Source organism: Artibeus jamaicensis, unplaced genomic scaffold, assembly GCF_021234435.1.
Source record: "Artibeus jamaicensis isolate MK-2021 breed Jamaican fruit bat unplaced genomic scaffold, CSHL_Jam_final contig_1015, whole genome shotgun sequence".
NCBI lineage: Eukaryota > Metazoa > Chordata > Mammalia > Chiroptera > Phyllostomidae > Artibeus > Artibeus jamaicensis.
Genome location: NW_026521194.1, coordinates 600,558 through 613,257, shown reverse-complemented (window position 1 = coordinate 613,257; position 12,700 = coordinate 600,558). Strand labels below are relative to the sequence as shown.

Here is a 12,700-nt window from a genome sequence, read left to right as displayed (position 1 = left end):
CATGGAGAACATACATTACAGTAGAATCCATAAACTTAAATGCAAAGCCCATGCCTGATGATTATCTTATTTACCTAAAAGGAAATTCTCATCCAAAGTGAACTGCTCCACAGAATGTATTCAGGGACATACCCAACAGCTGAATCCACCTCTCCAGAATGCCAGTGCAAAGTGTACTTGCCATTATGCCATTCTACTCCAAATATGAATTTAACCTCTTTCTCTTTACTCATTTGTTGATACCTAATCCATTTAGAGGTGGAAATAAAATACAACTGCCCCACTCTGAGTACCTTTTGTACTATACCTTCATTTACAAAGTGTATATTTATTAAACAGTACAGTGCCTAGAGCAAACACTTGATCTTTTAAGTGTCACACAGCACTTAACTAAATTCAACACTAGGTACACAAATTGATGCCAACACTCACATTTTACAACTGTAATATGCCCTGAGAATATACCTTAGATGACATCTGGCAAGAGTCAATGAGACTAATTTTGGCATTATTTTCACAAAGAATATTATTCTTTTGAGCATTAAGCCAAGCAATTACATCTATACAATTTGTGCTGTTTCTCTTAAATGTCCTTTTTCTTATTCAACATAACTTGAGATTCACAGTTGTTTCAGTTAACACATTAATTAACACATAATAAATACTCCAATTTCTTGACTGTAAGCACATTTGATTTAAAAAAAAAAGTCTGGATTTAACCTAGACACTTACTGCAAACCTAGAAACAGGAGAGAGCAGGGGAAAAGATCTGCCTGCCCCTGAAATCAAGCAAAATGAATACTTAAAAATTCAAAATCACTTGTTACAATGAAAATAGAGAAAAGCTGGCAATACCCTAAATCATACAAGAACATTTTCCAGATACAATAAAATCTGTACTAAAAACAAGAAAGAGATAAAGACCAAGAATTTTTTAAAAAATACAGAAGATAATCTTGAAGATCCTGATCAATAAGCAGTGCCTTGAAAAAACTAGGAACCTGTGGCACGAGGACAACAAAAGATCCAAGTACCTGCAGAAGCAGAAGGAAAGAAGTCAGTAAGACAAACAGCAACTCCAAAATTAAGATCACCTAGGCAAACAATTACTTAAGTAAAAGGTACCACAAAGATGGCTTTCCAGAAAGTTGATTATTCTGCTCAAAGGGAAGAATAACCAAAGGCAAAGTTGAAAATTTAACTCCGGGGCAGAGGAATCAATTCAAACTGCTGAAAAGATGTCTGAAACAACTAACTGAAAGAGACAAAAAAGGAGAAGACATATAGTTAATAAGAAAAAAAATACTATTGCACGACTTTAAAAACAAGTCATAAAACAGGAAGACAACCTTAAAGAATTTTTTCTTAACTCTGTAATGAGAAGGAACATGACACATGCACTAAAAATGAAATTACAGTCAAGATTTTGTTAAGCAAAACACTGGGCACCAAATATGATACACCTACATATATTACATTGCTACATGTGTATCTAATCACTGGCTTAAATATTATCCAGAGAGAATATTATTATAAAAATATTTAAATCAGTTAGCTACCTTGAAAGAACAAGACCCTTTGAGGCCTTTTAGGTTTGAAACATGTGCAGACTTCCGTATTTTAAAAAACCTTGCCTGGCTGTTGCTCAGTCAGTTGGGAGTGTTGTCTTGAGCACCAAAAAGTTCCAAGTTCGATCTCTGGTCAGGGGCATACAGAAGGCAACTGATCAATATTTCTCTCTCACATCAATGCATGTTTCTCTCTCTCTCCCCGCCCCCTTCCTCTCTCTCTAAAATCTATAAACATATCCTTGGGTGAAGATTAAAAAATGTTTTTAAAAACTGAAGAGGTTGGTGAGGTTCACTGGGTTGAGCACCTGCCTGTGACCAAAAGGTCATGGGTTCAGTTTCTAGTCATGGCACACACCTGGGTTTGTGAGCCAGGTCCCCAGGTGGGGGCATGCAACAGGTAAGTAGTCTATGTTTCTCTCACACATGGATGTTCCTCTCTCTCTTTTTCCCTCCACTCCCCTCTCTCCAAAAAATAAAACTTTCAAAAATTAAAAGAAAAACAGGAAAAAAACTTAAAAGCTGATTGCTTTTCAAGGGTTTCTGTATCCTAGATACCTGTACATTTTTTTAAAGCTATCTGGTTATCCAAACTGTGTTTCCAAGAACACAAGACTATAGAGAATGAACATACTGAATCAGCCTGAAATCTTGTATCCATAAATGGCAAAAGTCTGTTTTGTAGATCACTATAATACAAAAGTCAATCAACTTATAATAAACAAATATAGCCCTTTCCACACCAACACTTCTAATATATATATTAACTCACTCCTTAATATAAATTCTTAGCCCTGGCTGGTGAGGCTCAGTGATTGAGTTCCTCCCTGTGAGCCAAGGGGTTGCCAGTTCAGTTCCCAGTCAGGGCACATGCCTGGGTTATGGGCCAACTCCTCAGTAAGAGGCGTATGAGAGGCAAGCACACACTAATGTTTCTCTGCCTCTTCCTCCTCTCCTCTCTCTCTAAATATGTAAGTAAATAAAATTTAAATGGTCTTAGAATGTATAAGCCTTCAGGACACTAACTGCAAACTGCATTTCAGAGTGTTTTCTTCCTAAAATCTCAAGGATTAAACTAGAGTCAGCAACTTTTTAGCCCATGTGCCAAAGATGGCTCACAGTCCCAGTCTTAACATGTATCAATCCTGTTGGCAACCATAATTAGCCAGTCAGTGGGGGTAGAAGGTCAGCTTACCACTAGTATTTTTAGTACATCCTCTTAAAGATGTCCTTTTCTACCTACCCAGGAATAAAGAGATAAGAGGGAACAGTTATTGCACTAGATCAGCATTTCCAACCTTTTTCATCTCATGGCACACAGAAACTAATTACTGAAAATCTGCAGCACACCAAAAAAGTGTATTTTTTTGACGATCTGACAAAAAAAATAGGTATAATTTTGATTCCTTCACACCAGATGACTACTGTTGTACTGGCTGTTGTCATATTTTTATTTGACAATCTAAGGAAAAAGAGATCAGTACCCCTGACTAAACAGTCAGGTATTGCACATTTAAAAAATTCTTTGCGGCACACTGGTTGAAAAACTGCTGCACTAAATGGTCTCTACAATTCAACTCTACATTTTATGATACTGTAACCTATACTTAACTTAGCTTTTCTTAAATGAAGTGCTTTTTAAATTCCTACTTATAAGGATGTAGTAACACCAATATTAGGTAAACACAGTGATTATCAAAAGGGAAGAGCTACTGAGAGGGAGGAGAGAATGATTTGTCAATTGCCTCTCTGCACCAAGGGACAGACAGATGCCTACTAGGTAAGAATCACTGCTATTGAAAATAAATATCCTGAAGATTACAGAAAGGTGGTACCCACAGATAAAAATAAATTTCATATTTGGTAAATGACTTTCAGAGCATAGGCACACATATAACGAGGCAATGATTTCAGAATTTTTTTTTCAATGCATGCTCTTGTCATAGCTGTGAACTCCACCATAATAATAAAGCCATAGAGGTGAATGGCTTTAACATACATAACACAAGATAAAACAATGCAGTGCCAAATTTTTGTTTAGGATCACATATGACATAGGCATTCAGAAGTATAGTTGACTCTTCAGCAACACAGGGGTTAGGGTACCCAACATTCATACAGTCAAAAATCCACATATAACTTAAGTTGGCCTTCCATCAATATACACAGATTCCCAACCATAGATCGGAAACACTAGTCTCAGAAAATACTTTTCAAAGGTTAAAAAAAATCCACATGTTGGTTGGAGCACCATCCTGTACAACAAAAAGCTTGTAAGTTCAATCCATGGCTGGGGCACTTACAAGAGGCAATGGATCAATATGTCTCTCAAAAAACAAATAAATAAATAAAATTAATAAACATACCCTTGGGTGAGAATTTTTTTAAAAAATCCACATTCAGAATACCACATACACCGAAGAGCAGGGCCCTGTGTTACAAATAGTATAGTTTTTACCTAAAATAAGTAGGTAAAATAATGACCAAATCTATATAGCCCGAATATGCACAAATCTACAAAAAGAAAAACATTAAACCTCTTGTTCTCAAACCCTAGTCTTTCAACTACTGATTCCTGGGTTCCATTTGAATTGGGGTAAGGGAAAGTTAAGGTATTTTTTAAAGGCCCCTTACGTTATTCTAACAGCTAGGTTTGAGAACTGACACAGGTTTACATCTTCATTTTTGACTCTCACAACATACCACCTAATCCTTTGCAATCTTTACATGATTCTCCCACATACCATAATTAAAAACTGCCACTCATGCCCTTAGAATCCAACAATTCCACTTCTAAGAATCTTCTAGGTATCTGATCCTCAGAAATACTTGTACAAGTATGCAAAGGTACATGTAATCAAGAAGCTCACTGCAGTATGTCATAGAAAAACTGGAGTAAAGCCAAATATTCTCAGGAAAGAAGTGGTGCAAAACAACCTTAATTCTGCACCTACAGGCATAATCTTTGCCTCTATGAGAACTTACACATAGTTGGAAAGATAGGAAATAATCAAGCTATTTGCACACTGTGGTAAAAGCCATGAAGAAGAGTAGGAGAAAAATAGAAGTAGAGATAACAAGAAGGAATATAAAAAAAGCTACTGTTGGTTGAATAAGCAAGTAACATCTCTCTCTGAAATGGTATTTTAAGCTGAGACCTGAAGAGAAAGGAGCTTTGAGAAAAAAGTATGTATTTATCTGCGTGTATGTAGAAAAAAGGTCCAAAAAATACACTTAAATGTTAATAGCAGAGAAGAAAGGGAAGTGGTGGAGAGAACCCATTTCAATTCGAATCCTGAGTCTACGATACACCATGTTAATTGTGAAGAAAATTTTTACCTGCCACAACAGCCTTAGCTCCTTCATCAATAAAATGAAGACAACTATATTCATTAAGTTACGAAAATTAACTGAAATACACGTAGAAAACAGTAAGCTAATTGCAAGAAAAAAGAAAGAACCTGCATATTTAGCTTTAAGAGATGTAAGTATGGAAAATATGAACACTGGGTATTCACAGATATTAAAGATCTATTTTTTTTATTATATCCCAGTACTAGCTTATGTCTTTTAAGATACTTCTTTTACAGAAGCAGACCGAAAAAGTTAAAATAGTTGCAGAAATTTGCTACAGAATGATTGGGATAGAGGTGTTAAAGGAGGATGGGTTTTTTAAAAAAAAAAGGCCTGAACTAAGTCTTAGGCACACTGAGGTTTACTGAGGTTCATTACACAGTTCACTTTTTGTATATGCTTGAAATGCTCCAAAATAAAAATATTTTATATAAAGAAAAAACACTGCCTGAGCTAGTGTGGCTCAGTGGATTGATTGAGCACGGGCCCGCAAACCAAAGGTACATACATCATAATAAAACTACACGTACCAAAGATAAAAAAAAATCTTGAGTGTAGAGAGGAAGATCATTACTGTTTGCCAGAGTGTAAGCAGCTACAATGGAAGCCAGAGACAGTGAAATTATCTATTTTTTTTCGGCACACTAAAAATAGGTGCCAACTGAGAACTCTACAACAAATGAAAGTTACTGCTCAGAACAAAGTTTTTGTCAGATAAAATATGATAGTTTTTACAACAGCAATAAAAGGAAACTGACCCCAGAAACAATTTTGACATGCAAGGATAAAAGTGACATACAAATAAGTGTAAATACACATTAACTCTATACAATTATACTATCTAGTAAGGTTTTAAAAACTGATTAAAGTAAAATGACAACAGTACCTTAAGGTCAAGGAGCTTGGTAAACTGAGTTACAATTCTAAGGTCTTTGTATGAGAGAATATTCCCCTCAAAACTGGAATACCTTCAGGAGGGAGGGTCTCTTGTAATACATGCTTCCCCTGCTAGGTGAGTGTTCTAGGAACTCGTGTATCAGTGTATCAACAGCCTCAGTGTATCAGTGTATCAGCATCAGTGTATAGCTCGTGTTTTTGTCAAGAGGCTGTGTTGGCTTCAGTGAATTTTTTGTTTTGGGTTTTTTTTTTTAAGATTCTTTCAATGCCTTTGCCCATTTCATGATAGGCGATTTATGAACACACCTACCAATACTGTGCTCAGTGTTCACGACAGCAGTTTGTGAACAAAAAAAAAAAAAGAAAGAAATTAAAAATAATCCATAAGACCCCAGTGACCCGCCGTTCGTATTCACCCAATCTCACCCCAAGCACCTTTTGCCCATGTGGAAGAGGTGAAATAAAAAAAGCAAAAGCACTAAAAGGCATCAAAATCAACAAGTTCAAAAACTGTTTTGAGAGGTGGAAAAAATGGCTCAACAGGCGTATTGCATCAAATGGAGAGTACTTTGATGGTGACTGAAGTTTAAATATGCATAAACAAACATCCAACTTTTCCAGTTCTACCCATGCTGTTGCAAAGGGTAGGAGGCTCCTCCTTTCTGCTGCAGAGAGCATTATGCTAAGCGAAATAAGCCAGGCAGTGAAAGACAAATTCCATATGATCTCACCTTTAACAGGAACCTAATCAACAAAACAAACAAACAAACAAGCAAAATATAACCAAAGACACTGAAATAGAGAACAGGCTGACAGTGAACAGAGGGGAGAGGGAAGGAAATTTCAGGGGAAAAGGGGAAGAGTTTACAGGAACAAGTATAAAGAACACATGGACAAAAACTGGGGGGGGGGGGAACCAGGAGGGAGTTGAGGGGGGGCTGGCGGGGTGGGCTGGGAGTAAAAGGCAGAAAACTACTTGAACAACAATTAAAAATTTTTTTAATTTTTTAAAAAATCAATATACAGCCCTGGCTGATGTACCTCAGTGGATTGAGCATGGGCCTGCAAACTAGACGATCGTGGTTCGATTCCCAATCAGGGCACACGCCTAGGCTGCAGGCCAGTTCCCGGGGGGGACACATGAGAGGCAACCATACATTGATATTTCTCTCCCTCTCGCCTTTCCCTCTAAAAATAAATGAATAAAACCTTAAAAATAAAAATAAATATACAATTTTTAATAAATTAATTCCAGGTTTTTTGGGGGTCTCCCATCCTTGTATTTTCCACAAGCGAAGGTACCAGAGAATTATAGACCTTGTTAGATAACTCTTTTAGTTTTTAAAAGAACCACTCAAAGACCAGACTCACCTCTATTAAAAATAATTTAAATGAAAGCAACAAATTAGAAGATGGTAAAACTCAATCTCTAAGATAATTAACCAGACTTTTAAACATTTCAAGAGACAGAAAAACACAAGGACACAAAGATGTAAGACATAGTGCAGAAACACTAGACACAAGAAAAAGAAGGTTTGGCCAAACCCCCAAGACAAAATATTCACATTTCTCTGAAGTGAGTGGTGAGTGGGAGGGAACCAAAAAATGAGCAAAAATAAATTAGAAGTGACAAAGGGGCTAAGAAAGACTCCATCATTTGTGCAGGGTATCAGCTAGCCCTGGCCCTCTTTTAAAGACAACTGAGGTTAAGCAGATAGTGCTGATGTTCAAATCTCTGGCAAGATGCATGCAAGATTTAAAAGAACTCTGGGAGGCTCAGACCAATGGAAGATAAAAACTATGAACAAATAACTAGAGTAAAAGGTGCTATATTACTATTTTTTAAGTACTATTATCAAAAAACAACTCAAGCCCCTGAGCTAGATAATACACCTTCCAGCAGTGGAAATACGAAAACTTTAATGGATAAAAAGGTATTTGCCCAGGCGCAAAGGGAACCCTTGAAAGAGGCAGCAAAGGGACCATTTCAGACTGAGAAACAGCTTCACAAAGGCCTAGGGACATGAAGAAAGAAAGGAATAAATGAACAAGAAATAACCCAAGAAATGGGTCTGAGAAAAAAGCCTGAAAACACCTTAACAACTGAAATGACAAGACATCCCATATACATAATTTACACCTTAACTCTTTCAGCCAAATTGCTTACCAAATATGATAATGGAGAAAGTGCTACTAGGTCTTTAAAATAAACATTACACATAAACTTTCTAAAGTAGTAAGAAAATGGATGGAAGTTTGGAAGAGCCAATCACAAATTTAATGTTTACCTGTTAGTTGGACTAATACAACCTTGGAGTATGGAAAAAGAACTAATAATGTGCTCCCTGACAAGTAGAACCACCACTCTGAGTGTGATTCTCAAGTGAATTTGGCATCTTCCAGAAAGTTTCCTATCTAGTCTTCTTCGAGTGACACTGTCACAGCCAACAAATTAAGTGTATTTTGTAGTTAACAGGATACTGAAATTCAAATAATTTTAAGGGGAAACAGTAAGTCAAATTGCCAAAAGGGATGAAACCTCCTAGGAGAATTAACATAGGTAGTTTCCATCTGTAGTCCCATTAAATTCAATGGGCAAGATTTTTTTTAAAGAAGTGGATTTGGAAGGTAGCACATCAAAATCTAATTGTTGATTCTAAAACTCAACTCAAAAGTTTATAGAATCCACCAAGTATAGGGTTTCTTTTTGGAATGATGAAAATGTTCTTAAATTAGACAGTGACGACAGTTGCAAAACTGTGACTATATTAAAGAAACTGGACACTTCAAATGGGTTCACTGCATGATATACACTTTGGGTGAAATGTATGGTATATGAATTATATTTCAATGAAGATGCTTTTATAAATTGTACTATGCTCAAAAAATGATCCCTGCCTTCCAAAATATTAAAAGGAAAACCTAAATCTGTTCATTTTAATATTTAAAAGGTTACTTTTAACCTTTAAATAGGCCAACAATGTGTGGCATGCCAACAATGTGTGGTATGCCACACTTCCCCACAACAGGTACTGGGAGGCAGTACAGATCAAGTGACATTTTAAAAACAAATAAAAATCACCATTTGCTGTACCACCACTTATTTATCTATTCGTCTGTTGATGGACACTTGTGTTGTTTATACATCTTGGCTACTGAAATAATGCAGCAATGAACACAGGAGCGCATATATTCTTTCGAATTATTGTTTCAGGCTTCTTCAGATAATACCCAGAAGTGGAATCTCGTTTGTGGAGCCCCCACGCTATTTTCCCTATGGCTGCACCAAGCTGCATTCCCACCAACAATGCACAAGGGATCCCTTTCCTCCACGTCCTCACCAACCCCTGTCATTTGTGGATTCACTGACGACAGCCATTCTGACAGGTGTGACAAAATTTTAAGAAAAATTTTAAAATATTTTATTTATTTTTACAGAGAGTGGAAGGGAAACATCAATGTGTGGCTGCCTCTCACATGTCCCCTACTGGGGACCTGGCCCCCAACCCAGGCATGTGCCCCGAATGGGAATCGAACCGGTGACCCTTTGCTTCACAGGCCCATGCTCAATCCACTAACCTACACCAGCCAGGGCTAAAAAATTTTTAAGATTTTATTTATTTGTCTTTAGAGGGGAAGGGAAGGAGAGAGGGAGAGAAGTATCTGTATGGTTGCCTCTTGTGCGTCCCCCACTGGGAACCAGCCTGCAACCCAGGCATGTGCCCTGACCGGGAACCGAACCTCGATCCTCTGGTTCGCAGGCCTGACAAAAGTTTTTAACAAAACCCAAATATTGAGATGTCCAAGATATTTATGTGAAACAGGAAAAAAACAACAAAAGTCTGCATTCAAATTGTGCAAAAGGCACTGATATGTCTTAATAAATCAGTACTGTTGCTTTAAGAAAACTCTGAAATATGATTAATATAAAAAACCAGTTCTCATTGGTGTGGCTCAATGGGTTGCGCATCATCCTGCAAACTGAAAGATTGCTGGTCCAATTCCCAGTAAGGACATATCATATGCCTGAGCTGTAGGTCAGGTCCCTGGCTGGGGACATGCAAGAGGCAACTACTAACTGATGTTTCTCTTGCACATCGATGTATCTCTCTCCCTCCCTTCCCCCTCTCTAAAAATAGATAAAATCTTTTTTTAAAAAATCAACTTCATGAGAGCAACTAATTCAGTATTTTCAGTCTTCCCCCCTTGCAAAATTTATATTCTACTAGGGAGACAGACAAACAGTAAATAATATTAGACAGTACTGTGAGAAAAATTAAGCAACTGGGAGGAAGTATAGAGAGGAAAAGGTAGAAGATACTAGTGTTCTCTACCCAAATTCCATGTACCCCACCTCTCTTTCCTGTTGAAAGAAGCCCACCTTAGAGGAGGTACAAGTCCCTTTTCTGAGGAAGTCAGGGCCTCTACCCCTGGCCCTCAGGAATAAATCATGATGGGATTAAGGCCAGTATTTTTCTCCAACTTCAAGAGCCTTGACACCAGTTTAATCCAGGGATTCATAATCAGGAGTTCATGAACTTGAATTAAAAAAGTTAATTTCACCTCTGGCCAGTGTGGCTCAGGCGACTGAGCCCCGGGCTGCAAACCAAAGGGTGACCAGTTCAATTCCCAGTCAGGACGCATGCCTGGGTAGAGGCCCAGGTCCCCCATTGGGGGCGCATGACAGGAAACCACACATTAATGTTTCTCTCCCTCTCTTTCACCCTTCCCTTCTCCTCTCTAAAAACAAATACAATTTAAATAATAATAATAATAATATAATAATATTATTATTATTATTATTATTATTATTTCAGCCTAACTGGGTAACTGAGAATAGTGTCCTGATACGCCAAGGTTTCGGGTTCAATCCCCAGTAAAGGCACGTACAAGAACCAATCAATGCCCTGGCTGGTGTGGCTCAGTGAAATGAGTGCCAGCCCATGAACCAAAGGGTCGCTGGTTCAATTCCCAGTCAGGGCACGTGTCTGGGTTGTGGACCAGGACCCCAGTGGGAGGCACGCTGAGAGGCAACCACACATTGATGTTTCTCTCCTTTTCTTCTTCCCTTCCCCTCTCTATAAAAATAAATCTTTAAAAAAATAAAAAATAAAGAATCAACCAATGAATGAATAAATATAAATAAGTGGAATAACAAATCAAGGTTTCTCTTTCTTTTCCTTCCCTTCCTCTCTAAAATCAGTATATTTTAAAAAAAAAAATTTCCGTAACCTCAAATTGAAATTTAGCATTCCGTTCTATCATGAAGAAGCAACAAACCACAACATTACTGGCAGTACTTTTGACTTTGAACCAAGAGAAATCACAGATATTATCATATCACCTTACGATCGTTGGAGATACCCCAAAATATTATTTGCACCATCACTAGTTTGAACAGCTGCTAGATCATTATTTAAAGTGCTAAAAAAATAAATGTATTACTATTTTACAACAAACTAGTTTAACAGTTTGAGAGCTGGATTTCAACATTCTGATACATTTAGGATTTTTGTCTTATGCATTTATTTCATGAGTTTAAAAATACTATTTTGAGCAGTCCACAGCTTCAGACTACTAAAGGGTCCACACCACAAAAAAGGTTAAGAATTCTCAGACTTAAAGGTCATAACCAGAAATTTCGAATGAAATAGAGAACAGAAAATAGCAGCAGACATAATGATTAAGTATTATTTGTGGAATTTATTTCAGTTGCATACATATATCTACAAATATATTGGTGATACAAAATAGGGCATCTCTTATGGGTGACAGATCAAAAGAATTTAAAAGACAAAAATACCATTACTCTTATTTTTGCCAGAGGCATGACCTAGTTCTCCCCAATAGGAGGTATGATCAGGTATTCTAGGAATCCTCTAGGAATACTTCTGCATCCTGGATTTAAAAAGAAAAAAAGACATTTTCTCTTCCTGCCTCAAATGAGATGGGCATAATAACTTCAAACTACTTATCTAGTGTCCAAGAGAACCACTCGCTAAGAATGGCAGAGGTGAAACACACAGACCCTGGTCCTCACTGGGACCATTGTGCCGCTGAACTACACTGGATGAGGAAAACTGAACCCCAATCTTTGAAAGCCCTGTTAGTCAAGTTTTCTATTACATGCAAGTGAAATGCTTCTATCAGATAAAGGAATTATTATGGAGAGGGTGATCAACTAAGGCCTCTTTGAGGGATAACATCTGAGCCTCATGCATGAGACAGCCATGTAAGACCTAAAAAAGCACTCCAGGCAGCAAGAGCCAGTAAAAGGAGGAGATGATGACAGAGAGGTGGTCAAGATAGGACCTTATGGGTCATAGGGAGCCTTTGGACTCTTCCGATGGACTGCCACAAGCATACAAATGTATCTCTCAAACAAATATCAGAACATTTCCCAAGTTAGTACAGAAGATACAGGAGAATAATACCTCATTTAAAAAGCTGGCTTTAGCCCTGGTTGGTGTGGCTCAGTAGAGTGAGTGCCAGCCTACAAACCAAAGGGTTGCTGGTTTAATTCCCAATCAGGGCACATGCCTGAGTTTTGGCCAGGTCCTCAGCAGGAGGCACATGAGAGGCTACCACACCTGATGTTTCTCTCCCTCTTTCTCCCTCCCTCCTCTCTAAAATTAAATAAATAAAACCTTAAAAATAAAAAATAAAAGTTTGGCTTTAGATACCAACCTGTTCCTTTAAGTACTATCAGTAGTTCTGTAAGAATCTAACAAAGGATTAAAAGAGTAGATAAATTATGGTTAAGTAAATATAAATCAAACATTAAAAAAGAACTAACAATGAAATAGGAAAATGTTCATCATATAGTAACACAAGGAAAACATATTATACACCCTTTTTATTAAAACTGAGCTGTGCCCTGG

General features: G+C 37.4%; 1 protein-coding gene across 17 annotated transcripts in view; it reads right to left on the bottom strand.

The window, feature by feature from the left end:
- TRIP12 (thyroid hormone receptor interactor 12) overlaps positions 1-12,700 on the bottom strand; it is a 140,317-nt gene that overhangs the window by 107,758 nt on the left and 19,859 nt on the right. The window contains exon 1 of one of the 17 annotated variants that reach the window (XM_037135469.2): positions 1,560-1,673. The exons of the other annotated variants lie outside the window; for them this stretch is intronic. The gene's annotated coding sequence lies outside the window, so the exon portion shown is untranslated. Of the gene's footprint in view, positions 1-1,559; positions 1,674-12,700 lie in introns of those variants that run through there. 17 annotated transcript variants of the gene reach the window in all.